Here is a 26,818-nt window from a genome sequence, read left to right as displayed (position 1 = left end):
GAAATTTACCGTAGATCGTTTCTTCAATAATGTTAAGGGAGTATAAGAGGGTAGGGATGGTTGCAGGGTCTGCAACGAATCGTTGTACCGGCAACGAGACTGCGCTCAAGAATTCATAAATTTTTCTCAAGCCTTTTAGGAGAACATGCTCGTAACTTTATTAAGAGATCATGCCGGTTTCACGGAGTAACGCACAAAAAATTTGCGAATTGATTAAATCACGAATTGTTGCCAAATGCGAATTATTGACTTTATTTACGTTTTTTTAAAATAACAAATAATATTTATATGTATTTCTATTTATGTATATTTCTATTTTAAATTGATCAGTCCAAAGATTTCACTTTTTTCCATATTTACGGAACAATGCTCTCATGTCGTGACGTAAAATAATATAATAGACAGAAAAATGGACAGACAAACTTTGGATTAAAGATAAGAAAACTGATCTGAACAGTATTTTGATCTTCTTCCTGCAGCTAGGTCAATGACGAATGAATCTTTTCATTTCTCGAGCATAGTGGTTTAGTGAAACCACAGGAAGCTGCTATGTACGAAGCTCACGACTTCAGAAGCACTTTTTCTTTATCGTGAATATTTCAGGAGTTTCACTCGTTGTGGTGCTTTTTCGCAGGATACCGGAAGAGCATGATAGTGCATGTCGAAGCGGAATATGCCAGACGTTCGTTCAACGTCAAAGCAACGAAAGAGTCCTTGACCCTCCCTGTACTGCAGTCTCGTTGGCTTTGATTTTTTATTGCACCGGCTTTGATTTTACTTTTCGCGTATCCGCGTGCAGGGATCAGACTTTTCGAGCGCTTTGCCTCCGACTTACAGCAAGTATCCTTCCTTACTCTCCGTGTAAGCTTCGCAAGGTTTTATTTGGAAGGCGGATGATCCTGTTCAAGAGTCGAAGATTACTCTTAGATAGAATATGAGCTTTTACGTATAAAATTGAGAATAAAAGAAGTAAATAGAAAAAGAATATAATTAAATTCCAACACTTGTTCTAGATGAACAAATAAAACTTATAAGAAACATTTTACTTTTGCATACAAAATTAAAACAGAAATATAAATTATAATATATGTATTAATTCAAATATGTTGAAGTTTCAACATAATCTTAACAATTAAAAAGAAATGATATACATGAAAAATATATTTTATTACATTTATAAAACAGACCCCCCTCCCATTCTTGAATATATAAATTAAAAAGAATTAATTAAAAAAAATTAATTTTCGACTCATCTTCTAAAGTTTATTGATTTTATTTACTAAATAATTAAATTTGCAAAGTTTTTTCAGATAAAGGAAAAAAAAAAGATAATATTGTTACATGAGCATATAAGTGCTAGCCTACATAATTTTCAATAAAATGGTATATTCTACTAACAACAAATATTACGATTTCCCTTACCATATTACATTCAGTAATAAGCCGGACGACTGAATGTCACGAGTGACTTAAGGAAACGTCAAGTAACTCACTCCCCTTAATACGATCTACTACTATCAGAATAGCTAATTCTTGTATCATCCCTCCTCGGCATCATCTAATACTAGCTCTAATTAAATTAGAGCTAGCTAGTATTAGCTAAGAACATTCAGTTAAGCGGCAATATAACATCTAAGAAGAGAAATATTTCTAAAAATCGATTCAGTTCACTGAATTCTGACGATATGTGTTTATGTTAATGAAACAAATTCGTTCTTTCCTCAAAATATTATACAGATCACATACATACTTTAAATTTTATTATTATTATTATTATCAATTATTACAATCATGGCCATAGTTAACAGTTATTAATCTATAGTCTGTATAAGCTGTAGCAACATTTGATTGAAATAAATTATGACAATATAATACGAATTGCATATCTTTGATCAAACTAATGTCAATATAAAATCTATAAAAGTATCTCTCTCGATGTCGTTTCAATATAAAATTTATACTTTTTTCTTATCCATGAGCACAATAAATTTTAACTTTTGCTTTATTTATTTCCATTTTTTTTAAAGATAAGTTAAAAATAAAGATATTTAGTTAGAGACAGTTAAAAACAGTTAAAAAAGTTAAAGACAATTAAAAATAGCAATTTATTTCTAACTTCAAAAAGTCCAACACATAAGTAATAGAAATCTTTAAAATGATAAGAAAAATATATTTTAAAATTTCTATGAAATAAAATAGATATTAAACTTTATCTTAAATATTAAATGTATTTATTTTTAGTACGATATGTGTCTTAAAACAATATATAATCGCACATTACATTAAGGATCATAAATAATTATGCTGTTTACATTATGCATGTGTACAATTGCTTTTGTGTTACTAAGCAACATTTTATATTTTCATCTATAACTACATGTACTAATAAGATAGATGTATTTATATATCAATAAATTGATATTTTTACATTATTGACTATACCATCAATGGATCGCAAAATATTATACATAACAATAATTACATTAATTACTATTAATTATTGTTATGAGCGTTATATAACTATAAATATTTTCAAGAAGTTACTGTTTCTATTATAAAATGAACAGAAATGATAAAAAATAATTTAAAATGATGAACTCTGCAAACAATTGCAACATGTCGTTATATGATTATGAATACTGATACGCGGATGTAATTATAAAGTTCTGGAGTTTCTTGCGAACATTGCAAGATTAAAAATCAGATAATAATTTCACAGTGCTTTCGTACAAACTTAAAATTAAATGATCCTAGTGCACCATTGCAAATTTTAGGTGCAATCTCTTTAACATACAGATACATGTTTACGAGAACACTAAAGACATAAATAAATCAATCTCTGTCGACTTAAGCTATATGTATTTAAGAGCACTTATAATGATGTGAGGGAATATATAACTCGCTGTTAAAATAATACTAGCTATAACTTAAAGAGCACGATATTTAAACGAATGATTACGAATATCAAATTGTTAGTTATCAAATAAGAATCTTTATTTTATTAAATTGATGTTTGTCCTGAATTATGAAATAATACTAAAATAATTTAAAATTGTCTTGAATTGTATATTGCTAATGACACGATGTTATTATAAATTATTGGATTGAGATGTCATTTAAATTATTTAAATTTTGATATTACTGCACTGAGAAAAAATTAGTTAATTTTAATAAATATTTAGTTCAATACTAACTACTTAACTAAACATTTGCTTACACTAAATAAATAAATAAATATTTATTCAGTAAAAAAAAAGATTGTTAAATCAAATTAACATTTTTTGTTTCAAATAAATAATATATCTTTATATTTAATAAATATTTAGTTGTCAGTATTCAACTAAATATTTATTAAAATTGACTATATTTTTTCAGTGTGTAGATTATGACGTATACATTTTTTGTCAATAATTATTTATTATATTTATACTATGTAACTCTGATAGAAGGATGTATTTATAGAATCATCGTATTATATCCTTCGGATTTTATGTTTTACGTATTGTCATATTCGGCACCTTTTTTCGACAATGAAGAAGAAAAATTTGTGATCAGCAATATTGAAAAGTATAAAGAGACTTTCAATTGCAGAAGCTTTTCTCACTTCGTCGCCCACCGCGTTGCTATTCACCCATTCGTTCTTCTTCTGAGTGTATCAGTGTATTCAACTTCGATACACTTTCTTTGTGTCCGAACTTTTTTTTATTTTACCTTGTAGTGATGAATGTCCATCCTGTCACGACAGAAAAGATTAATTCTAGTCATTTAATTTTTCATGTAAATTATGTGTGCGCGCAATCATAACAATCTTCAATCGTTTTATATAAATTCATACATGAGCCGCGCGTATTCATAATTTAAAATCGTTGCCATGGTAATCGTGTAAATAAATTAACAGAGCTTGATTAAAATTCAAACTCACGAGTTCGAGTTTCGACAAATTCTGTTTACGATGCTGCATCGTCGCATATTTTGCTTTTTTTTGCGTGATAAAAATTTATAAACTGGAACGATTAATTACATCGTGTTCACAAAACATATCTTACTAATAAAATTAATAAAAATTAATGAGCGATTTTTATGAGTAGAAACATCGATATTTCATGTACTAGAAAGTGCTTGTGACAGAATTAAAATTTTAATACAATTTATAATTTTTATTTTTTTTTATTATCTCAAGACATTGTGTTTTTGATTTATTATTATTTTCTTATATTTTTTACAATATTTTTAGTAAGATATAGTTCCAGTAGCTTTACTGTCATGTATACAGCTTAATCAACTAAACTTTAAATCTACAATCCTAGAGAGAACTCGAGAGAACTGCATAATACGAACAATATTCCGCTTGTGACGTCATAACCTGCTTTCGGTCAGAGCAAAGCGCCGCTGGGCGTCAATTAATTCAATTCCTTTAGTCGGCGTAACGACCGCATTGACCGTCAATGACATTGGAACCAAATCGTTGCAAATTGCTTTGGTCCGAGGTAACTCGAATGATTACATTCCTATAGTCTCTTATTGTTAAATAAATGCAAATTCTCATAGCTATTATAATTACGAATATGTAATTATATGTAATTGATTTACATTTAATATAAAGATTTCATTCTGCTTGTGTATTCTACTGATACTTACATGTATATATTGTATTTGTAATGTATTTATAATGAAATTATACATTCTCTCCCCTCCCCCCCTCTCTCCCTCTCCCTCCCTCCCTCCCTCCCTTCCCCCTCTCTCTCTGTGCATGCGTGCGTGCGTGCGTGCATATGTGTGTGTGTGTGTGTGTGTGTGTGTGTGTATTACGCAAATTTTTGAAAAAATAATTTTCTTAAACATTCCTCTCTCTCTCTCTCTCTCTCTCTCTCTCTCTCTCTCTCTCTCTCTCTCTCTCTCTCTCTCTCTTGATATTAGTTTACAAACTTTTATTAAATAAGTGTTGTTGCTATATCATTAATATGTTTTTATTTTTATTACACAAATAACTAATATCATCTTACTTATTATACAACTTATTATTCTATTCTCATTCCCTCCTTTATTTATGTATTTGCGATCACTTTTGTGCTGATCTTTTTAACTCATCAACGATGCGCAGCTGCAACTGTTGCAAGGGAAACATAAAAATAAAACAAATGCAAAAAGAATAGCCTCGGTTGACCAACGAAATGAAATCGATAACAGGTGAGAAGTGCCAAGCCATAGCTGGAGACAAATCACTGGTTCTATTTCGAGTTATTTGTGTTGCGATTGTGAACGGGCGAGCGTCGCATCCCTCAAACCATAAACAAATAAATCGCTTTGTGATTTTATTTTATTTGCAATTCCATTGCACATCTTTCTACAAAAATTATATTTCTACAATTTCGATCTCGACACTTGGATATTTTTATCTTTCAAAAATAGTTTGCCTTAAGGTATCTTTCAAGCATCAGAGCATGTGCAGTGATACGAGTATGTTTAATCTTTAGTACACACGTCTAATTCGTTGTTCTATCCATTTCATTTCTTTTTTTTGAAATACTAAGAGCACCTGCTCAAACACCAGTCTTTTTTCTGTTGCTAAAAAAAGTTTGGCATTTAGAGAACAAATTTTGTGCGTTAGCAGCCTCAATTTGTGCGTACCCTTTAACTGACATAATTCCAAAGTTCACCCTCTGGGTCACAAATGACCCAAAGTGTACACAGAATGTACATATTTTCTGTAACTAAAAAAATGTTTTTTTTTTCTTTAAAACTTCAACTAATTCTTGGTTGTATTGCGAGAATATTTCGCGAATTATTAAAAAAAAATTTAATTCTAAAATAACATATTAGCCCTTAATAAACGTAATTTTTGGTACTTTTATTCTAAATATTGTTAATAATATTATATATCTGTAATGTTATAAAGAACATTTTCCTAATAAATTATAAGTTTTTATCACAATAGCAGTAATAAAATCCATTGTTTTAAAATGTAAGTGCAATCTTCAATTATATCTTCAATTTATAGCCATTTATGTATATTAAAAAAATATCATTTTCAGGTTACTCAATAACTAAACTTTTTAGACAACCAACACTTGAACTATTTTTTTTCTTATAGTTGAATATCAATTTTAAGATACTGAATGAGGAATGAAAGTGGAATGTCAATTTTAAGATACTGAACCATACTTTTGCTTTAAACATTTTTGTTTCAGAGTTTCATATTTTTATATAAAATAGTGCATTTTTTTATTTTGTTAACTATATTTAGTTTCAACAATTTATCTACAATTTGTTATGAATATATAACTGCACAAATACTTTCTAAAAATGTCAAAATATATATAAAAATTTAATATTATATATAATAATTTATATATAATTGTGATGAAATTTAAACCAAGACACGAATGACCGGACGTGTGTATTAAAGATAAAATTAATGTGTGCAGTAAGGATTAATAATTTTACTAAAATTGAATTGTGTATGAGATACACTAATAGTGGAATCTTGTAGTTTACACTATATAATGTAAATAAATACATATAAATTTTCAGCATTATATATTAGGATAGCAGAGTGTATATCAGAACATAATCTTTCACAATTTATCATTTTGCATCAAGAAGCTGGTCAGAAGATAATTACGCAGGAGATTCAAACTTCTGCGCAATAATCTTCTGCGCAGATGCTCGACGCTTGCATATAATGACCTTTATATATGTATTTTGAGAACTCTCGCCATATAATAAGATACTATATCTAAGCTATCTATATTTCAAAACAATAGCCATTCAATATATGTAATTAATACCTCATGCAATGCTAATTAAATATCACAATTAGTTTTTTAAGTTATCCAATATTTAGCAACATAAATTTAATCTTTTTTAAAATTTTAATTTTGTTTTAGAGACGTAGAATGCAAAATTATATCTATCATGGAATTATATCTACCACTCGAGCATATCATATATGTACGTATATAATGCTAGTAGCGAAAGCATTAAATATTTTTGACATATAGCTACACGCTACGAACGAATAATTTATAAATGAAACTCGACAGTTTGAAATAATTACGTTAACTTCTCGACGGTAAAATGGTACTGATATAAAATATGAATCTGAAGCCGATATAGTCGGTGATGTAAAAAGACTACATAAAAAAGATTAACTAATGTTAGCAAGAGCAAAGTTATGACGATATGTGGACAGATTTTTGTTTTCTACATACAAATCATAAATATCGAGAATATGTGATTTGAGTCGTTGATTCAAATCGAATTATAGAACTTTGAGATTGACGTTGAATCTACGTTGGAGATGGCATTGACAGGATCTATTGATAGCATCATGACGTTTTTGTATATATTATATCTTCAAATAATTACGCACGAGTGTACAGAGAAGATCTTCCTTCTTTCTCTTCCTTTCTCTCGTTTTAGAATCTTTTTTCTCTGATTTCTTATTTTCTTTCTTTCTTATTTACGCAACTATATAGTATATATACAAATTTAATTCAATGTTATTAGCAAAATTATATCGTATATTTCAAGATTACATTTACATTTTTACGTATTGTTTACACGTATCTTTTTTATGTAAATAGAAGCAATGTAAAATATGTAAATTATTACAAATTGGATAACACAATACAAAAAGAAATAATTTGTAGATTATTATATACACGTAAATATCTTGATTATCAGTTTTGAAGATGATAATAAAATATATTCGTTGAAAAGTTAAATTGCGTGAAGTGATAAAATTGTTACTAATTTTTACATGACAAAAATGTGAAATTTATTTTCTATATTTCTGATGTTTTATAATTTACATCACTGATATTCTTTTCGAAACATATTGTAATCATTAAAACTCTCTGGAAAAGAATCGAAATTCTTATATCGGAATCAATTATATCGGATTTCTGAAAATATATGGAGTGAATAATCTTACAGAGATGGTATTTTCCTGCATATCAAATGTCGAATATTCTACGAGGTAGCATGCCCACTCTGCACGGATCACATTAGGAGTCCAATCGCAGCTGGGTGTAGCCAACCACTTTTGGATGCATAATGCAGTCTCTCCAGTCTCCGGGTTGCTCTGTCCTCCATGAAAACCGCCTCATGCTGCAACCTATCGTGTCGTGACCAGGCTGTGAACTAACAGCCACGGCTTATATCCGCTCTTACTCTTTATTGCTCGAACCACCCTTGGCTCACTGCGATATCTCGAACCTGCTCTTTACTTTCAGCCGCCACCTATAGCATTACCATCATGTTGATTTCATAATTCGTATGTAACATATGAATTTGATAATAGTTTAAGTCTTGTCAATAATCAACATAGTTGAAAAATATTATTCCAATTCTTTTAAAGGTAAAGCATTTTTTTAAATTAAAATTTAAGATTAAAATTTTTGTAATTATTTATTATTTAACGAAATCGAAGAAAGAATATATAAATACCTTTTGTCTATATATATAATATATAAAACATTCATATTAAAACTTGTTTTTTTCGTAAAATAAAATATGTACACATAATATTATAATCATAATATTTTGAAAATTTTTATTCTCAAATACGATGTCTTTACAATTTTTCACTAATTTTTATAAACAACAATACTTATTTAAACTCTTAATTAATTCATTTTATATATATATATATATATATATATATATATATTGCATTTTATTCTTATTGTTACTAATAAATAACTTAATATAAATATACTAAGCTATAATTAGTTTAGTATAATTTCGAGTAACTAAATGATATTATTTATAATCATGTAATCTGAAAAGTAATAGGATAAATAGAATAATAGTATTTGTAACATTATATTTATTTGCAAAAAAAAACGAGTTATTATAAATGATTTCACATGAAATTAATTCGCCTATCTATTTCGCTGTGTTTTTGGGCTCTCCCTTGTAGTCTTCCCAGGTTAATACGAAGAATGGAAGCAGTAATGCGTGCATAGCACATCGATGACGTACACGTCAGTCTTCATACTGTAATGTCGGTCGTCGATAGGACATGAGGATGAAAAATGACCAAAAGTTCTCTCCAGGCTGAACGATGCAACGCGGCAGGGGTTGAGGGAGTACAGAGGGAGGTGCGCGAAAGGGAGGTGGGTTGTGAGTGCTATTGATTGCCCATCGCCATTGTTGCCGGCCGCGAGGACCAGAAAGGGTAGGAAATAATGTGATATTACCGAGCAGAAAGCGGTGATAAATTGATATCTAAACCGCGGCTTTTATGACACCAGTCGTTCCATGAAATTTGCATTAAGCCACTACTGTCAAAAGAGAATCCAGCGTCTAGCTGCTAGAGGAGGACAGTAAGTCAACATCAATTTTTGGACGTGCCTGATCGGCTGCAATATCCAACTGTAAATATTTAGAGTTTCAAATAACGACAATTTCTATCAGCAAATATATAGGATTATAATAACGTGTTTTGTAATAATGTAATTAATGTGAAATTTCCGTCATACAGCAGGTCTATAAAATAAAGGGATAATTGGATTTTAACACTATATCAACTATTATATTAACTATTAATGTCAACTTATCAGTGATAAAGATTGGAACGAGATTTAAATCGATCCTTTTTTAAGGAACAAAACGTGAATTAATCAATGTTACTTTATTTTGTGGATCGTCAAACACAAAAGAGGGTCTAATGGATCCGACAAACCGTCGTATTGACCTCAAGTTAGTTTTATTCTATTACGTGAATTCATTCATCTTAGATTTTTTTCATTTTCTAGAGAAAAACGCGTGCTTTTACACATCTAGAAGCTTCCTACTTCAAGGAGATAAACGATGTTCACTGTTACAGTTTGATATGGCACATGTTCCTATTTTCTGCAATGTCTCAGTGGTTTCGACCAGCGATCTATATTTTAACTCTCTTATAGCGCAAATTTGTTACATCCATGAAAGTGACATGTAGGAATTGTTTATTAACCTTAGAGTCTCCAGCGCAACATTCTAAATCGAGATTTTTTCGCGTTTCTAAATTTTTTTTTTCTTTGAATCTATATATTTCGAAGTTCCTTAATTTTATCGACTTTTACACATTATAAGCTAGTTCCTTAATCAATTCTTCATTGATTGAAAAAAAAAACTAATTGAAATATATATCTATTTTAACAGAAGTTACGGTAACAAATATGGAGTCCCAGGAACCCCAGTGTGTACATCTAAAGTATAAAAACAAATGTGTACAATTAGGGTTAAGAAATAAACAAAACTACAAATTTGTATTGTGTTTAAAGTACTCGTGGACTAAGTCGTTGTGAATTTTTTAACAATCATAGATTTTATCGACACGAGAATTATTGAATCTGAAAAATTCGTTTATTTGTGCTGTGATGCTGTAATATTACGTGAATGCTCTCGTGGACGCAATTATGATAAATGGAGACATGAACGATGATTATTACTAATCAGGTGCAAAATTATGTCCTCTCAGTGATTTTTTAAAATCCGATTTTATTTAATAAGTTTTAATATTGTCTAATATTTTTTATATACTGTATTAATGTAACAATGATGAATTTATTAATTTCTATTTCCAAAGTTATTATATTATATAAAAAGAAAGCGAAAGCACGTTGCAACACTCATATATTATATATATAAAACTTAAAAAATTTGCTACCTTATTTTATTTATCATGATATATTTTAAAACTCAAATATATGATAACACGTAATACGTAATGCAAACTCAATTTTTATCGAAAATTAATACTTTTGTTGTTGCGTTGTAAAAGTTAATGGAAATTTGCGGTATATATATTGTTACACAGGGAAAATTCGCTCTGCGGCGAACAAGTCTTTCAGTACATTTGAAACTCTATTCCATTCTCCAGTAACCGTCTATAATTTTGACTCTGAAACAAAGTAACGGTAATTCTTTATTCGATAATGGTAACTCACTCACACACACACACACTCTCTTTCTCTCTCTCTCTCTCTCTCTCTCTCTCTCTCTCTCAAGCATCCTTTAAAATTGTAATAAAATTGTGACTCTTACTATTCAGTTGTGCAATACTGCAATGCAAAATGTAAGAAATTTTTCGATAATTGTACGAATATTTAAAAAATCGAATGTAAAAATCTAGTTGACATTCCGTGTTATAAAATAACATTCCATTGTTATAAAATATTTCCATTAAGTTTTTTTGATTTAAAAAATACATTTATCAATATTATAATATTGTAATCTCTAGATCAAATATATGAAAATTTTATTTCTATCTATATATTTTATTTGCTTAATTATTTTGCAAAAATGCAATAGCAAATAAAGATCTTCTAGCACGTGTAATTTATATCTAAACGTAATGAAGTTTATATTCGACAATGTGCGACAGTGAAACTGCTTAATAGCGAATGGGTTTGATTGCGGTGCCATGTAGGTAATATATATGCGAGAATCAATTTTGCTCGTGAATTCCAAACAGCGTGTCGTATATACGACGTCGTTTTCAATCACAAGCAAATCACGGAACAGCGGGGTGATGCGAGAGGTTCCAATTACAAGAAGATTGCGAGACACGAAGTGAGAAGAAACGGCGTGGCGCGTGCTCGAGCACGCGCAACTCGTCGAGGATATAATCCACGGACGAGACGCATTCTTCACCTTCAAAAGTGTTGGCAGGTACTCAGCACAATACATATTTACAAAGACATAATTGCTGGAAAAAAATGAAAGACTTTTGAGTATGCTTAACTATAACAGGCTCAAAGTTCTAATATTCGTTGCCACTATAAAGAGTTGTACCTTTTTAAAAATGATTTTATCAATAACATTCTTATAACATATATTTATATACTCAATCTTTTATTATTTGTTGCTAAAATTCCAAATATTAAACATAATTTTAAATGCAAAAAAATTTTATTCTATTTTAAAGGAATAACCTAAACTGAAGACTAACAACCTCTCCAACAGCATCGCTGTTTTGCCGACAAAATACAATTTATACATGTACGAACATCGACATATATATATATATACCTTCACATATCCTTGTATACTACTATATCAATATCGCACGCATACATACGCATAAGTTTTTGTAATACATTTTCATGTCGAATTAAGTATCCAACTTTTTTTCTAATAGCGAATTTGATTGGACACACTTGTGCACACTGAGTGCATGTTAAAGCCGTTATACACTGATTTGAATGTAAAAGTGAAATGCAAATATTTATGAAATGCGAATTATAAAATACATATACTAACAACATAATAAAGTGTATTGAGTATTTTACGATTTAACCGTATTTTACGGTTTTTATGTTTATAATGAACATGTAATTAATATATCTCTATTAATGTATGTCAATTTATGTATTTACGACGACTTTAATATGCACCAATGCACTAAGTGCATTCAATCGAATTTACTATAAGAATTCGACATTATTTGTGTAACTTACTAGTGACTAGTCTAAGGACTACAATTTTTGTAAATACAGATTGCAAAGCTTTTTTTATATCAAACAAATGGCACGACTTGCCAGCTTTAGATTAAATACATTGAAAGAAAAGAGTTAGCTGTTGCAACAAATTAAATGGTAAAATATGGCATAGCATTTTTAATTAGCTGCACACACACACACACACACACACACACACACACACACACACACACACACACACACACACACACACACACACACAGCAGCCAATTTTTTGTTGCGTTAGTCTATCTCCAATGTCAGTATAGAATTTCGGTAGACTAACGCAACTAAAAATTAGCTACTGCAATTAAAAATGCTATGCTATATATTCAGCCAATCTTTTTTTTCAATGTACTAAAAAAATTTTATAAATAATTTTTGTAAAAAAATATGTATATATACGAAAATATGTCACAAAAATTATATGTGTTTCGTCGGTAAAACAAATTAGAATCTTCTTAAGACAAATTTATTTGTTATTTGAAAAAAGTTGGACGTAGTGAATATTTAGAATAATTTTCAACGCTCTTCTACGAATATTATATGAGTTATTTTGTTTGCAGCTGATGTTACCAAAACTTCAGTCTGTGGTTAAAGATATCATTAAATAATATAAAAAATCGTAATTTACGATCATAATTTAAAAAATACACAAAACAATAATTTATTAGTGTTATATACTAATATTTAAACTTTACTAATATTTAATTCATATTCTCAGAAGGGGCAAAATATCGAAAAGTATTTGCAAAAAATAGAAAATCCTTCAACAAGTGAGAAAGTAATATCTTTCTCTATAGAAAGCGAAAAAGGATAGAATTAATTTTTGAAAGAAACACTGCTCCAGTTATGGCTTACGTGACACCTATCTCACTTTTATCTCGGCAAAATTATTTTGCTCTATTCACATTATTCTTGTCTTTTTTCCTTTAAACTTTAGCGTATCAACATTTTTATCCTTATTCTTCAACTCATCTCATCTCTCTTCTTCCACGACCTCGGTCGTATCGTTCTGATGAACGGTAAGAGCGATTCTCGACTCCGACTAAACTGTACTATTAATCGTAATCTATGCGCGTGATATGCAACTGTGTCGAGTGCAATAGATCGTCCTTGGCCTAAATACCAATTCTTGAAGACAATGTTTAATACGCAGATTTTATCGCGTAGATGTTGACTGTCGTTTATTTCGCGTTATTTGTTGAAAAGAGATCGTAATTGATTATTCCAGTTTATACAGTTTGATGTAACAACTTTGTAGTTATCTTATAACATTATACATATATAAGAAAAATATATTACTTGATAAAGCTTAAGCATACTGTTATCATGAATATATCACGCAAAATATACATACGTTTCGATATTACATCTGTCTAAAGACACGATGTTCGACTAGTTTAGAACAGTCGATTGCACAAGATATCTCATTATCGACAACGTCGGAACGGTTGGCTGCAGCATCTGCTTACGCCATTGATTCGTATTATACGAAAAAAATGCGGAATTTATGAGCAAGCTGTGATGCCTTCCAGTTCTAACGAAGATTGTTGCATGTATATAACGCTATTTCAAGATATTTATGATCTATCTTGTAGCAATTTACTTCACCTCTATTTCTATGGCGGCGAGAGTTTCCGTCTTGCCTCGTACTCCATTTACTGTGTCGTACCGCACGCTTTCTCCTGTACAAACATGATGCTATTCCTCCGGAACACCCGCGTCAAAATACCTCCCAGTCATGCTTTCACACATATATAACATGTGAATCAAACCGGCCACATGCGTACATAGGCGACGAACGTGCGTTGCACCCTTAATAATCGCGATACGAACCAATTGGATGCACCACACGTTCAAGGTACCACGCGAAATACATATGCACCTACGCAATTCAGTTTATCCGTGTTGACGAAATATCCATGATTATATGTTTGTGTCGTAAAGTAAAGAGACATGATTTAATATTTGTCTAATTTAATGAACTAACAATAAGTAAATTTTCAATTAGAAGCTCATTCATACAAATTATTTGTTAAGACGTATTTTAAAGAATTATTTAGAAATACCTATAATACGTAGAAATATATTTGAATGTACGTGTGGAGGACAAATAGATGTTTACGCAAAAAGATGTTTTCTTAAATGGATTAAGATATTTTTAACATGTTTTATTCTTATACTTTTCCAAGAAATTTTCCAAGAATACCAAATTGAATTTAATCTTTAATTAAGAAAGAAAAATATCACATTTTACACTCGTCGTAAATCCTAAAGAAACATACTATCAGTAATTGTTATCTAATTTTTATCATTTACTTGTTATGAATTATACGTATATATATAGAGAAAGATCGAATTAGATACCTTAGATTTATTTTGTTAGATGGCAAAAATTAAGTGTACCTTTTTAATTGTATTTTTCTAAAAATAAAAATATAACCAAGATTTTTACATTTTTAAATATTTTACGGTTTTTGTAAACTGAAGAGTGATTTTGAACAGAAATATTTTTAAAAAATATGTTTATTAGTCACTAATTTTCAATTAAAAATTGTTATTTTTTATTTTAGCTATACAAACTTTACATTCATAAAAAAACATAAGCTCCTTCAAGATTGATACAATTTTTATAAGTTCAACCTTCACAAACATTGTACTAAATCCAGTTTTTATCAAAATTTTTTTCTGCAAATAACGCAATTAGTCTTTTCATTATTTTATTCATTGTTTTCTTTAAATATTAATGTTTTTTATGGCATTCGTCGATTTTGTTTTTTTTTTTATCCTTAAGTTGTCTAATACCGCCCGCCATCTCATTGTTCAGTACTACTCGAATGACGCGCAATAAAAACAACATATGAAACAAGCAGTCTTAAAACAAGAAAATTTTTTAATTTACAATTTAAAGAATAATAGATATTTATATTAAAAACGATATTTTAAACGACTTATATTTAATGATGTTATTGTTGGTAAAGTTAACTCCATGCTGACGTAAATAACAGTTACACAACATAACATAAACAATACTGTCTCTATATTCTCATATGTCCTAGCTCTCACATATAAGTGGATTTGCCAGTGCAGTGGTTTAATAAATGATGTCACATGCGTTTAAACAATCCTTATCCCATACCAGCCGCTGTACAATGTTATTCGACCTTCTTTTATGCTGTATAATAACGCATGTTATCTAAATCTTTCTACGATTTCCTTCATTACCTTCTCTATCTCTCTCATACTCTTTCAGCTTATTTGGTTCTCTCAAATTTGCTATTTTGATTGTCATATTGGTAGAACACGCTCATGGCTTAATCGAATTTCGACCTCTTGAATGTTCATTCTGTTGAAACTATTCGTGATTACCTTTAATCGTGATTATACTCGCTTGCCGCAACTTCCATTTTGGTAGTCAATTTAAGAAGCTTGTAAAAGAAAAGTACGTTCTGACTGTGCAATGCAAATTTTTTGAACGCCAAGAAAATTGTACTTCCTTTAAGCTGGTGCATTGAGTATTCGTTGTTCGATAAAAAAATCGCTTTTTTGTCTAAACGATACTAATTTTGAATATATGTTCAACTAAGCTTAATTATACATCGAGGGTATGACTGTTCATTTTTTTTAATATGCAGAAATAGGCGAAATATTCCCAAAATAGTGTTCTTATTTTAATTCACATTCAATTTTTTTACACATTTCAATTATTTTACGAAAATTTTACTGAATTCTTATTTAAATAAAGCGTAAATAAAGACAACATTGAAATCGAAAGTAATAAATATAGTCTTTTGCTAAAATTAAATGCAACCATTCATGCAACGTTTCTTCAAAAGCGTAGGAAATACATGAAAGCTAGATCACAACTCATGACTATTGCAATCTATCACGAATCTCAAATTCATTCGTAAAACTCGAACATCGAACGAAAATCCTCGCGCTACTCTCTTTTCCTAGTGGTTGCTCAGTTTTCAGAACAGTGTTTCGCTATCTATAACCGTATGTAATTTGTTTGTGTACGTTCAGACGAGTTTTCTGTACCCATTTCGTATCTCTCGACGTAGTTTCGGCGCCCGCATAATCGTGGTGAAACTTTTCTGGCTGGCACGACGCCATTCTCTTAGTGGACAACATCCACATACATATGCACATACGGCAATATTTATGCTGACGATGATTTTTTGCTACCTAGTAACACTCGCTCCTCGTTACGTTCTTGTCGTCTTGATATATGCAAAATTTGGAATTTTTATTATTGCGGAATATTTTTTTAGTACAAATAGTGATGAAGCAACGATATGCATTAGTCAATTCAAAATATTCTTATTGCAATGATATTATAATTGATAACTATAAATTTAATACTTTAGATAAATATTTCCTATAATTTGGAGGGAAACAAACCAGAAATCTATTTAATTCCAAAATGCATATTAGAGATGCAGAGTAAAATAATCGTAATGAGAATATTTTGTTACCAATATTGTAACTGTAATATTATTATTAGTATGTAATGATATCATTTCGAAAAATACAAAATTGATGCAGACTCAATGCAGATTAATATCATAAAATATAATATAATTGTAATGAAGAGACAATTTTTAGAAATAATTGCGTGTTTTTTTTATATTTCAAAATTATCTTACCATAAATGTTTTTTATACATTTTATTTTATTATATCCATGACATATTTTGATTAAAATATTTATATAGCTGCGAAAATAAGAAAAAGAATAGTACGAAACGATGCTTAAATCTGTGCGCTTTCGGAAAGGCATATTGCCAACTCGGAATTTAAATCCCACTGTTCAATTAGCTTTCTTTATCTTCTTGGTCGTATTTATGATCTCGAAATAGAATAAGGAATATAAAGAATTCACATAAAACATATTGTATCTATATACAGAATGATTTTAACATATTTCGTCACCCATCATGAGCAAGTAAAATAAATCGAGCTAAGTCGAAAAATTCTCTACCATTTTGCAATTTTCGCAATAGTTAACAAGATATTAATTATTAAAAATTGTCAAATCTTGGTCTTGAATAATTTTTTACTCAAATACTATCAACTTTATAGAAAAGTTGCAAGAGATAAAAATCATTTATTTTCTTCTCAGTTCTAGGAATTTTTTCTGAATTTTTTAATACCGTATTTTCTCATGTTGGTAAAAATAAGAAAAGAATGCAGTACTAAAAAATTGATAAAGAATTCTGAAAAAATTTTTAGAGAAGAAAATCTTCTCTATGAGAAGAAAATAAATGATTTTTGTCTCTTGCAGTTTTTTTATAAAGTTGATAGTATTTGAGTAAAAAATTATTCAAGACCAATATTTGGCAATTTTTAGTAATTAATATCTCGTTAACTATTGCGTAAACTGCAAAATGGTAGATGACTTTTCGACTCAGTTCGATTCACTCTATCTGCTCATGATGGGTGACGAAATATGTTAAGATCATCCTGTATATACATTTGAGGATTATACATCTTAATTATTTTTGTTACATCTTTAATACGAATGCTATGATATCTTGGGATAGAATTTCCTATATCTCTGCTGCGATTATGCAGTAGATATTTACAAATTGCAAGATTATATTTGTTGATTTTGATAAAACTTACAAAGTACTCGTTAGAATCCAAGCGAAACTAATTTGCATTTATTATAACTTAAAAGTCAACAAACGATCGCTTTGTTCACGATAAGATAAATAAATTATTATTTTCTCTCATTTAAAGTTTATTTATATATTCATATTGTATGGAATAAATTTATATTTGCATATTTTATATAAAATTTATAATGGAAGAAACTATCTGCCATATATATATTACTTATTTTAAATAATAATGCATATATTAATAATTTGTGTGCGAAATTTAATATACATTACCATATGTTTTTGCCATTATGTAAATTTTGTAATACTTTAATAATACATATTATAATCTGAGACATATATGTAGTTTAGATAGAAACATTTGCAATTTAAAAAAATTTTGTTCCCATTTCTCATTTTCCAGAAATATACTGATTTTATTCTTTTTAGAAGAAATTTTAGAAAATCCTGTAAGTTATAAGTGATGACAGCATTTATTCTCGGTAAATATAGTATTAAATACGTAACGATTTTATTTTTTATCAATAACGGATGGTGAAGGAGGAAATGATGGCTCGTTCCATTCGATCCTAACTGGTCGCGCCGTAAACCGATGGAATCGAATTAACGTCTTGACGTTTCCGATTGATTTCAACGTAACGAGTACCCGAGTATCCGTCGGAAATCATTCGCCACACCAGTTCATAAAAGAAAGGAAGGGTACATATGAAGGGTAGAGATGAAGAGCTTTTAACGTCCTGAAATCTCATTAAGATAGAAAAAGTCACTTCTGAATCACGACTCGACTATCTTTTTATTATAACGTTCGAATGTATACATGTTACATATATAATCTTGATAACATATATACAATATACATACTTAGATATCTGTTCTATATATTATGTATTATGTATATATATCAAAGTCGATGAATCCGAGTATTCATACTTTGCAAGAATCATGATTTATATTCGAATCGAATACATAAAATTTGCAAAAGCTGTAAAGTTATAAAATATATCAAATACAATAAAAATGCCAAGATGAGCTAGCGTTAGATCTTGTGTGTATACATAAAATTTATCGTCTAAAGATATAAATGAATAAAAGAGAGGTAACCGTTTCGACTTTTTGTTTGAGTCCTTTTCAATACAATTATCAAACAGTAATTATCGAATTAACTATAAAATTATACATTAGTAAAAAAAAATTCTGTAAATTTTACAATCAAATAGAATGAGATGCTCTAGTTAAATAATAGTTGCGCATCGTAAAATTATTATCGTGTCATAAATGTATTATATGTCAATTGGTTAATTTTATCTTAACACCATACATGTTTAATCACATTAATTTTGATAACTCAAATCTCTGCGGCTATATACTTTTATATTATAATGATCTTTTCATTATTTTATTTCTGGATAACTAATTTTACGAAATGCAACTATTTATTTAATTATGTATTTATTCTATTTGAGTTCTAGTGATTTATAGAATTTTTTACTGTAATGTAATTTTATGGTTAACTCGACTCATACAATTGAGGTTCCAAAACAAAAAGTTGAAATATACATTTTTCTTTACATTTTTAGATATAACTTTCATGTATTATACACCTGTCCATCTAGTGTCGGCTCAGATTGGCATTTTTATTTTTAGGCCTAAAATATTTTAACTTGTAAAATAATAATAGTAATAATTTTAGTAAAAAAAACCATAATATCTAATTCGCATGTATTAATTATCTTATTTTAGATGATTAAAGTTTTATCAAATTGTAGTTTGTTTTACCTACATGTCGTGATTTATTTTCTATATACGTTAAATTCTATACGTTGAAAAATATTACAATTAAATAAAAGTAAAATATGAATTTGAGTATGGTCTAGAATAAATTAATTAATCTTATTATAAGGGAAAATCCGAGCGATTAATTCAGAAAGCTGTGCAGACGTTCGGTTTGAACTTTATTGTATTAACTCCTTAATTCATACCTGCTGCTATACGATTTCGTATATCGCGGCTTACGGCACGACGGAGATACCTTTCTTCGGAGGCGACGGATATTACCCGACTGAAGCAGTTTCGTATCTGTCTCCAACGAGCGGACGACAAGACGAACGTCTCTTGGCGCTGTTCTGAATTCGCAATGCGATAAACGCACAACACGTAAACCGGGATCCATTAATACGGCTGTAATATGTTTCCAAGTTTCTCATTAAAAGCGATGTAACTTTGGAAGTAATCTCTTAAAAGTAATATAAAAATAGCGTAACTATTCTGCTTAATAATATAAATATTCGTAGAATATATTTATAATAAATATTTATAATACTTATAAGTACAACATCGAGGATGCTTTTTAATAATAATCTGTTTTATAAATTATTCGTTGTCATCTTTTAACAGTTTGCAAAAATCACAAAGTGTTTTTATTTCAATACTTTTGCTATTATAATTTTTTTTATTTCAAAACGTTAGCTTCGCCACATTCTTAAGCAAAACTATCGGCAATATATAATATTAGAATATATTTCATATAATTTTGTTAGCGAGAGACTTTCAGTACCACATATATACATATATTATATAAATAATAATTTCACGCTGCACGCAGTAGTGTACAAAATGCTAGTGAAGTTCCGCAAACACACACAATACTGAATGAAGATGAGGTACGTCGTAGCATGAGCGTATAGCACGACGAAGGGTGAAGAAGAGATGAATCGAGGAAGAAAACAGGGAGGAGTTGGCGGAACACGTAAGAGGGTGGGTACTCGTCAAGGGTGGATAAAGGGAGTAATTTTCGCGGGTACACAAGCTGTAATTATTAATGAAACGGATGGCGGTGCGGGCGGCGTTGTACCTCGTCGCACTCGAGCTTAGCAGTCGACTTCCCCGTCTTCGGTAACACAACGTGAAGCTTTCCGGCTCCATCTCTTCACAAGACCTACATTTATAAGGACTCATTTTTCATTTCACGTGTCCGCTGGAATAATATACCGAGGTTGCTCTATCGTGCTCACTTAAGAGGCGTCGCCATTTCTTACTCTTATTCCCGTCGTCGTTCTTACTTTAATCCACGTCTGCGAAAGTATTTTCGCACTATGATTCGGCGGTTTTACTATAATTGTCTGTTTTTCAAACCGCGATAGAATGTTTGTAATGTGAAATTTCATGATCCCCCTAAAACGAGCCATGGAATTTCAGCAACGCGATGAATCATTCTTTACATAAGTTTCTAATAGATCTATAAATCACGTAACTTTTATAAATTATATGGTACGTATTTTTTGTGAGATTATATTTTCAACTTTTGTGACATAAATTTTAGCTTCCATTTTATCACAATTTAAGTTATATGAACTAATTCCATCGAATAGAACATTCGCTTTTGAAAATTAAATTCAGCGAGACGGTACCAGACATATTTTGACAGATGGAACTACTTCTGGAGAGTACGTAGCATCGTAATTACAAAGCTTTCATGCGAATCTGTCGTTTCTAAGAATAATATATGAGTTCTATAATAATCTCTTTCATCTTAGATTATTTTATTAGACTATTAGAGAAAACGTATAAATACCTTTCTATCTTATCGTTTATGACAAACCATTTTTCATTTCACATCTTACAAAATATTTATTCTTTTATTTTATTATACATATATATTCTATTATATTTTATATTTTTGCCTGATATTATATGTATAATGCAATAGAAATGTTTAAATCCAATTTTATAAAATTTATTATTAAAAAATATGTAATATACATAATATTGTATGTGTATCTAATCTTGTATATGTAATATATATTTATTTTAATTATAAATGTTAGAATTTAAATATATATACAGGGTGGGCCATCTATTGGTACGTTTTTGAATTTCGTCGTATGGCAACACCGAACGAGCTACAGACCCGAAATTTTGACAGTTTATTAGTCATACCGTCCGCGGCACGAAACAACATGTTTTCTCTTGAAGAGTGTTTTGAAATTTTAAAAACTTATTTTCAAAGTCAGTGCTGTGTCGCCGAAACTGTACGAATTTTGAAAAGAAATATGGGTCGTGATAGAGCACCCACCGAAGGAGCTATACGCAAATTGGTGAGGAAAGTTCGTGAGAAAGGGATGTTAGTGGATGACATTATATTACGACTGTTTTGAGTGAAATTGGCGCCGAGGTAGTCCAAAATGTCATTAATAATTGGGGTGACCGAATGGCATACTGTAAGGCCAGTAGAGGGAGCCACATGAACGAAATCGTTTTTCATTCTTGACGCGGATACTTTTAGCTTCACAACAAAAAAAAAATTAATAAAAAATATCAATGTATGCTCATTTGATCGCATTTTTAAAAATGTACCAATAGATGGCCCACCCTGTATATATATATACATATATATATATATATATATATATATATATTTTAGTTATTTCCATATTCCTCCAAGATTAACAAGATCATAATAACGGTCACCAAATTTAAAAACTATTCCATACCCTCCCTTCACTTAAAAATTTTCCACGCAAAGTGGAGTCTACCTTATATACTTCATCGCTGTTTAGGGATTTTCAACTGTCCGTTATAAAATGTACGCGTGGAAATAGTATATTTTCTTATAGAAGGGGGGATAGACTGCGTATAATGCGCATAAATGTATCGTTTTATTCTTATCTTTCGCCGAGTGTCAAACAAGGATAAAATCATACATCATGCACATTATGCGTGAAACGAAACGCAACCATACTATATTCACGCATACACTTTGCAACGCAAAGCGAGAGCCACTTCATACCAAAATGTGGATCGGATTAGATTAAAAAATTCAAATTATATATATTTATACAATATAAACACACGTTTATATAACTTATATTGTAATTTTATTTATTTTTTAACAACATTTTAACGAGCAACGAGCGATGACTAAAATCTATTGGAAGTCGCTTAGAGTCATGATAACGTGTATTACATAATATACGTTTCGATAATATAACGATTGATGAGTCTTTAGACTGAGTCTTTCACTCTGTCAACAATAGTTGAATTAATTTTTATTGCGTCCAGCAATAATAAGAAAATTTCTTATTAGAAAACAAAAATTAATTTTTACAATGTAGAATTGTTGAATTCTTCTTTCTTTCTTTCTTATCTAGCAATTGCAATATTAAACTGTGATAAATGAAAATTTTAATTGTTTATTTTCAATATTTGTTTTTATTAATTATTTTTGTAATATGATATATCAAAATTATGTTAATAAAAACAAAAAGGATTGAAAACAGAAAGATTGACATGAATAAATAGACGCGCATATAATATATGAACGATTCCTGTTCCTCATTATGAATATTCAATTAATATGTAAAAAAAGATATAAAGAAGACAGGAAGTCCTGAAATAAATTATTGTCACATTATATGTATCTTTACATTCGTACAAATACACAAAAAAAAATCATCGAAACAAATATTTATGTATTAGGTGTTGGAATTAATTCGTAGCGTTTTGAAAGAATGTTATTTATTTCACATGAGCATTAAAAAATACATTAATGAAAGTACTTCCCATCACTTGTAAAACGCTACGAATTAATTCCAACACCTAATATAATATAAATATATGTATAATTATAAATGTCATATTAAGGGAATGTGATACAAGATCAGGGCGAGTAAAAGCGAGTACCTATTCAAACTTTGCGTTAAAACATGTTAGATATTCACAACGTTACTGATTGAACGTTATCTTGTACAGTGACTCATTTTCCCCTACATATAAGTATTGATTTGTAGTAATAATTTGAAAAGATTAAATTTTCTTACGTTTATAATTATGTCTTTAATGTAATATTTTATTATTATGCAAGAAATGATATCACGAAATATAATCTAAATCTCTATACAAGATATGACATATAACACAAGTAGCACATGCAAATAAAATCAGCATAAAATAGATGCGATTACAGTGTAAAGAAAATAAACGCTTTGTAAAGACTTTTATAAAGAAAGCATTCCTGTGATTTACGGAAAATGACAAACTTGTCGCCACGGAAGAAGATGACTTATGGAACGTTATGCATATAATATACTCAATGTCGTCCGTTTATTTTTCTACAGTCCAAAGACTTTATTCTTAAATTTAGCTTATAAACTAAAAGAAGTATGAGTTTCTTGTATTGCGGACATTAAGTAAATTAATGCGCACCATCTTTACTGTCGAGAGTCGAGAATGGCAAAGTGGGTGGGAGATGCGAGGTAATAAATATCAAGTAACTAAACGTTGCTACCGAAGGTAGTAGAAACTTCAGGCAAAACAAATGAATGCAGTAGTAACTACGTGAATCCTATTCTACTAGTCATATGATGATGGAAGACATCAAAACAGACTTATATATGAATAATTTCCTTTCCCCTGAGATGCTCACTGATTTCGTGAAAAGTTGTTCAATTTCGCACAGGCTATTTTTTTAATAAAAAGAAGAAGTTTTTTAACTTTGTTCATGATATTATATATTATGTATTTTACTAATTACCTACTAAATAATATGAATTTGACGTATGATACACACAGCGCAATACGAATTAAATTGTAATAAAAAAATTAAAATTAATTGAATTTATAACACAGTATGCGAAAAATATTTTTACAGGAAATGCGAGTAATGTGATACTCACTGAAGTGCTGAGAGAATTAACGTAAAACGATCTTGAGAGCAGAATGAAGGGCTGGTAACGCTCTTCTTACTACTTGCACCAAGTAAATTCTAGTTTGCGCGTGCATTATCTCGACTGTTTAGCGATAAATATTTCACGCCAGTGTTTCGCTCCGCACTTGCACGGTACATTGGAAAGCCATTATGCTCGGTCTTACCCTTTCTCTTTCTCTCATATGTATCCGTCCTGTTCACGATTTACGCATCACTGCATTCTGCCGATGCACAGTAGCTGCGTCTTAATCTACGTAACCACCAAATTGCTGCCTCCTTTGTGATCATTACTAGTCGGCGAAGTAGACGATTGGAAATTTTATTATCGGGAATTTATTGAGAATAATTATAAATAAAAAGAAGCTTTCTTTATTTAAAATTTATTTTAAACGTATGAGAAATAAAAACAATGACTACAACTGAAATTATTTTCGTTGAGTTTAAATTTTAACATAAAACTCACTTATCATGTATTTTTTTTCATTAAAAATTAAAATCATTGAATTTATATGTACTTCCGCATAAAATCATTTTTAAAAACTCTTTGCTTGCTGTTTAATTGTAAATAAAAATGAATATATCAATCTCAAAATTGTTCAACTTGTATAAGGATAATCTTAGCACAGATTTTTGTTTATTCGGTACATCGTGATATATACATATAATAGGAACATATGTTATTCCGAAAATCTGAGATACTGGCTGAAATTTCAATTTTACCACTAGCAAATAGAACACGCTTTGTTTTTCACTTGATCACATTGACGCTAAATAATTAAAATTTAGCAATAGTGTTATTGTAAGAGAAAACATGCTCTGATTAACATTTTTACACCTTTTTATCATATAGAATTAGTTACATTACTTCTTTGAATTTGTCTACAAAACAAAAATATTATACTATAATTATAACAATATAACATAGAATTTCAGCCAAAGTATCTTAGTTTTTTGGAATAATGTTAAACATATTAAATCTTACATGGGTAGTTCAAATACGAATGAAACTTTTTTGTGTGAATATAAATCAACATTGATAGATGTACTTATACTAATTGTAAATAAAAGAAGAGAATGTCCGTTCACGTTTTATATAATTGTGATTTTGCGACATAGTTCTTTGTATAGTCGTTGTTCCAATTCCATTCCATTTGAATAAATAGTGGCAAATGTCGTTGCATACTTGTGTTTTCGATGAACGTCTTTTCTTTAAATTGTGCATACAATTTACGCAAAATTTCGGCTTTAACATTTTCATTCGCAAGGAACGTGAGTGCGTTCCGAATTACGCATAAAGTGCATGATGCATCATTTATCCTTGTTATTCATCATCAAATAATAAAGAAGAATAAAACGGTACATCATGCGCTTCATGCGTAACTTGGAACATACCCAATAATCAACGCATGAACAACACGTTTTACAACGACATTCGATACTATTTATTCGGACATCGCAGCAACGAGAAATAACTACTGCAAGTTTACAACTATGTAGAGCATAAATAAATTCGGTCCTGTTAGTCATTGTTAGTACATCTTCCAATGTTGATATCTATTCATACAAAAAAAGTCTTATTTATATTTGTGAACCATTATTACTTATTTATTATTTTCAAATAAATTTATAATTAATTAGTATGAAAAACAATGTTAGAAATTAGTAGCGGCGAAAGGACTTTGATCATTTATTTCTTAAAATTCCTTTTTGTTATCACAGAATTTTCAATCTTTGTTGAAGGAGAGCTGAAGATGGTTCGCATGTTTACAAAATAAACATTCTGCAGGGAGAGGCAGAATTGTATAAAAATCCAGCCGCGAGTCTTGTGATCAAATCTCAAGTACTTTCCGTTGAAACGTTCCTTATCATTATTATCGCTTAATTACATGTGCGACTACCGTTGCGCGAGTTCGGCCGGAGCTTAGGGTTGAAATTTATGCGAGTGATTCGCGACGGTCTTCGCTCGAGTTCTCTTGCAGCGCATCGCCCGCGGAGATGCAATTTTGAAGGCAA

General features: G+C 29.8%; 1 protein-coding gene and 1 long non-coding RNA gene across 2 annotated transcripts in view; both read left to right on the top strand.

Moving 5' to 3' along the window:
* The window catches only part of LOC105153748 (uncharacterized), a 292,829-nt gene that overhangs the window by 227,570 nt on the left and 38,441 nt on the right, over positions 1 to 26,818 (top strand). The gene's annotated exons all lie outside the window — the stretch shown is intronic.
* On the top strand, positions 8,832 to 17,214 carry LOC147910346 (uncharacterized). Its single transcript, XR_015544652.1, has 2 exons — positions 8,832 to 9,383; positions 9,491 to 17,214. It is a non-coding gene; the product is annotated as an uncharacterized LOC147910346 (long non-coding RNA).

This window comes from Acromyrmex echinatior, chromosome 3, assembly GCF_024713525.1.
Source record: "Acromyrmex echinatior isolate Ae372 chromosome 3, ASM2471352v2, whole genome shotgun sequence".
NCBI lineage: Eukaryota > Metazoa > Arthropoda > Insecta > Hymenoptera > Formicidae > Acromyrmex > Acromyrmex echinatior.
Note: the sequence above shows the minus strand (reverse complement) of the source record. Positions and strands in the feature narration are given on the sequence as shown.